The sequence below is a fragment of the Macaca fascicularis genome, chromosome 18 (assembly GCF_037993035.2).
Source record: "Macaca fascicularis isolate 582-1 chromosome 18, T2T-MFA8v1.1".
In the NCBI taxonomy this organism is placed as follows: domain Eukaryota; kingdom Metazoa; phylum Chordata; class Mammalia; order Primates; family Cercopithecidae; genus Macaca; species Macaca fascicularis.
Window position 1 is genome coordinate 80,338,428 of NC_088392.1, and position 4,296 is coordinate 80,342,723.

The 4,296-nt window shown below is 58.5% G+C and overlaps 1 pseudogene; it reads left to right on the forward strand.

Moving 5' to 3' along the window:
• Positions 1-1,130: 1,130 nt before the first annotated feature.
• LOC102128446 (uncharacterized) lies at positions 1,131-2,131 on the forward strand (annotated as a pseudogene).
• Positions 2,132-4,296: the final 2,165 nt, after the last annotated feature.

Here is a 4,296-nt window from a genome sequence, read left to right on the forward strand (position 1 = left end):
TAGCATGAATACTTGGATTCATGGTATTGAAAAAGGACCTCGCATTTACCCGCATGTACAAACTGCCTGCCCACCTCTATCAGAGCATTTTTCAAGCTGTGCTACAGTTAACTATGTACTGCCCAAAGCCAATCTGTCCCTGCAGATCATAAGCTCTTAAAGACCAGGACTTCAGGAGAACAAGCAAAACTTCAGAGAGAAGGGAGCCACCGAAACACAGTTCATAGCAATGCGTCGGCAGGAGCTGATGACTGGAGGTGGGCGTTAGTGTTGGGGTCTGGGACAGCGGAGGGCAGAGAAGGCAAAAGGGCCTGCATGACACGCTACAGGGCTAGGAGCCACAGCTGCGGTGATTAGTTCAGTTTTGTCTTGTATGCCTGTTACTTATACACCATCTCTTGTTCAGAAAGAACTTCAGGTTGAGTATTTGGACTCCTTGAGCCTTCTGCTGTTTGTCTCCAGGACGTTTATCACTCTTAAAAGGGGAAAACTGTCCAGTTTGATTTTGCTTCCTGGGACATTACAGGTTTTTCAAAGGTTTGATGAAAGCATTCACTAAGGAGTGATTCCACTTTCTTTGGTGGCTGAGAAATACAGCGTCTGAGGGGCAGATTCAGGTCTTCCCATCAAGCTGAGGTCGAAGTCTCCCCACCCACGGACCTCACCCTCGCTCTCCCCTCATAAATCTGACCTCTAACTGTAACTGCCTTGGCCTCATTCCGTGGGTGTGGATGCTCCTGCTTGAAACGCATTTTCCAGCCCGCCAAATTCTTGGGACTGAGAGCTGCAAAGTTCAATCCGGCTTTCCAGATTTTTTCCTCCCCATTACTAACGGAAGAAACCAAGAAGCGCCGGGCAGAAGGGCCCTGCTCCCTCCAATCAGAGCCCAGCCCGGGGCCAGAGCAGGAAGCGCGGCGGTGGGACGCGCGGTGACAGCCCCTCGCCCCCCCGGGACCCGCCGGCCAGGGCAGAGGTGGGTGCGGCCGCTGCGCGACAGCTCCGGACCCGCGCCTCTCACTTCCTCCCGCCGGGCAAGTGAGAGGATAAATCACGGGGCGGGGGCAGTGCGCCCCCACCAACCGCGCCCCCAGGGCACGGACCCCCACTACACGCGCGTCCCAGGCGGGGTCGACCCAGACGAGCCACGGGGCGGCGCACAGCCCCACTAGCAGGGCGGCCAAGACCCACGCGCACGGGTCCACGCAAGGACCTATAGGTGACAAAACACTCAGGAAGCCGTCATGCGGGGACGGGAAAGAGCCCCCACCCAGAGTCACGGACCCCCTCATCCGAGGGTCCGCGCAGTCCCCTCGGTGGGTCTGGCGAAGCTGTCTCGCTGCCAGGGAGGGCGGGGAGGGCGGTGGAGTCTCCCACTCGCGGTGACCCGGACCCCGCCCCACTAGTGGGTCCTCGCAGGGCCCCCTCTGCCGCACACGGGGACCAGCCACGCCGCGGGGGACCAGGCAGAAGCCAGCGCCCGGGTCCATGCAGTCCCCTCCGCGGCAGACGCGGGGAGCCGGGGAGCAGTGGGGACCGGCCCCCACCCGCAGGGCGACCGGGACCCCCGCGCGGGCCCACGCGGCGTCGCAACAGGCGCGAAGCCCCCGGTACCACCCGAGGCCGAGACAAAGCCCAGGCGCACGGACCCCGGATCCCGACCCCGGACCCTGCGGAGCCCAGCTCGGAGCCGCCACGCCCGGGTCAGAGACCCCCGCCCCGTCCGGAGACCCCGTCGCCCGTCGCGCAGTCTCACCTCAGGCCGCTGCCTCGCAGTGCTCGCTCCTCGCCGCGGCGCCTGGGCCGACTGGAGCGCAGCTGAGCACCCGACAGAGCCGCGGCAGCCTCAACAATGGAGCCCCCGGGCGAGGCCGCCGCCGCAGCTTCAGCTCATGTTCCCCGCTCAGGATCCGGCTTGGATCAAGGAGCTGCAGCTGGCGCCGGGCTGCGGCCGGGACACACACCGCGCAGGCGCACACGGCCCCGCCCGCCGCCCGCCGCCCGCCGCCCCGCCCCCCGGCCAATGGGGAGCGAGCTGCGCGGAGTGGGCGGGGCCTGGGGGAACAAAGGGAGGTTGGGCGGGGCGGCGCTGGAACTGGGCGTGCGGGGTCCCGCGGAAGGACAGTACCCATGAGCTGGCCGGGTGCTGGCCTCCTAGAAGACCCAGCTCAACGTCCACTTGGAGTCTGCTCTACAGGACGCGCTCATCTCAAGCCCAGAACTCAGGCTTTTAGGGCAGAGAGCGAGAGACAGGCTTGCTTTACAGAAAGGGAAACTGAGGTCCAAGGAATAGGATTGCCTGCTGCCCGAAGTCACGTAGTCGCATTCACTCGTTCACCTTGTCATTCAGCAAACATTTGGAAGCACGTATGGTGGGCATTAGGAGTGAAATACGGCAGGGTGCAGTGGCTCGTGCCTGTAATTCCAGCACTTTGTGGGGCCCAGGCAGGCAGATCACTTGAGGCCACGAGTTCGAAACCAGCCTGGCCAACAAGATGAAACCCCGTCTCTACCAAAAATACAAAAGCTTAGCCGATCGTGGTGGTGCGTACCTGTGGTCCCAGCTACTGGGGAGGCTGAGGCAGGAGAATCATTTGAACCCGGGAGGTGGAGGTTGCAGTGAGCTGAGATCGTGCCACTGCATGCACTCCAGGCTGGGCAACAGAGTGAGACTCTATCTCCAAAAAAAAAAATTAATAGATGGGAAGTAGAAGCGAACTTAGGCCTTCCCTAAAGGAGCTCGGCCAAGGAGTACCTGAAATGTCTCTGCATCTCTTTAAGGTCTGATAAAGGAACCAGGAGCGAGCACTAATCACTTCCCTTTCCTGCCTCAGAGCTTTCATGTGTTTGCTGTTCCCCGCCTGAAATGCCAAGTACCAATGGTATTTATTTATTTATTTATAGAAATGGGGTCTCCCTATGTTGCCCAGGCTGGTCTCAAACTCCTGGCCTCAAGCTATTCTCTCGTCTCAGCCTCCCAAAGTGTTGGAATTATAGGCATGAACCACTATCCCCAGCCCTGATGGTCTTTAAAACCTCTTTCCTCATCTTATTTGAGCTTCCTGCATCATGTGATCCCACACCCTTGGCTTCCCTGTACTTCCATAGCTGCTCCTCGGTGGGTCCCGGGGACCCACCCCCTTCTCTGCCCAACTTGTACATGTCTGGGCTCAGGCCAAATGCCCTTCCATTTGCAGTGGGCACTGGTACAGGAAATCTCATGCCCTTCCGGGCTTCACAAACCATCCACATGATCTGCTGCCTGCCAGACATCCATCCCAGTCAGATGCCCAGCCCTGACCTTTCCCAAAGCCCCAGCTGGACACAGGGAAGCATCTCAAATTTTCCGCGGGCCAACACAGAGTGCTTTATTAGTGCCCTAACCTGCTCATCCACATTCTTGTGATTCTCTGTGAACAGCCCCTCCATCTACCCAGCTGCTCAGGTGAAAATCTCAAATCCTCCTCCAGTCCTTCCTCCCCGAACCTCTCATGCAGCCCTCTGCCTTCCTAGGACACTGAGCAGCCCTCACTCCCAGCGCCAGCTGGGGTGCTGTCTGAGTGGCTGCCTCCCACGTGGCATGAAGTGTGACCTCTCGCCCGGTGTGGTGGCTTACGCCTGTAGTCACAGCACTTTGGGAGGCTGAGGCGGGCAGATCGCTTGAGACCAGGAGACTGGGACCAGCCTGGCCAATATGGTGAAACTAAAATACAACAATTAGCCAGGCATAGTAATGCATGCCTATCATCCCAGCTACCCTACCCAGGAGGCTGAGGCAGAGGTTGCAGTGAGCCAAGATCACACCACTGCACTCCACCCTGGGCAACAGAGTGAGACTCTGTCACAAATTTAAAAAAAAAAGAAGAAGAAGAAGGAAAAGGAGAGAAGGAGAGAAGAAGGAGAAGAAGAAGAAGAAGAAGAAGAAGTGTGACCTCTCTAAGGCAAAGAAATGTCCCACTCTGATTCACTTCCCTGTGCAAAACAGGACCTGCACCCCGAAGGCACTCACTCAGGGATGCTGCTGGGATGGGTGGATGCACAGTTAAGGTCTTCATGGTGGCTGGGGCTGACCCCATCCCCATCACTCTTCCCACACACACCTGCACACTCACTCACTCCCACACTCGCACCCACCACTGAAAGCCTGGCCCCTAATCTGATTTGCCTAACAAGGTCCCTGGATGAACATAACATGCTTCCTTACCTCTCCCCTGCTAGGGCCCCACCGTGTTCTGGGATGTACTCAGGGATCAGGAGAACAAAACCTCAGGAAGTGAAAGGACATTCCAGGGTGTAGGC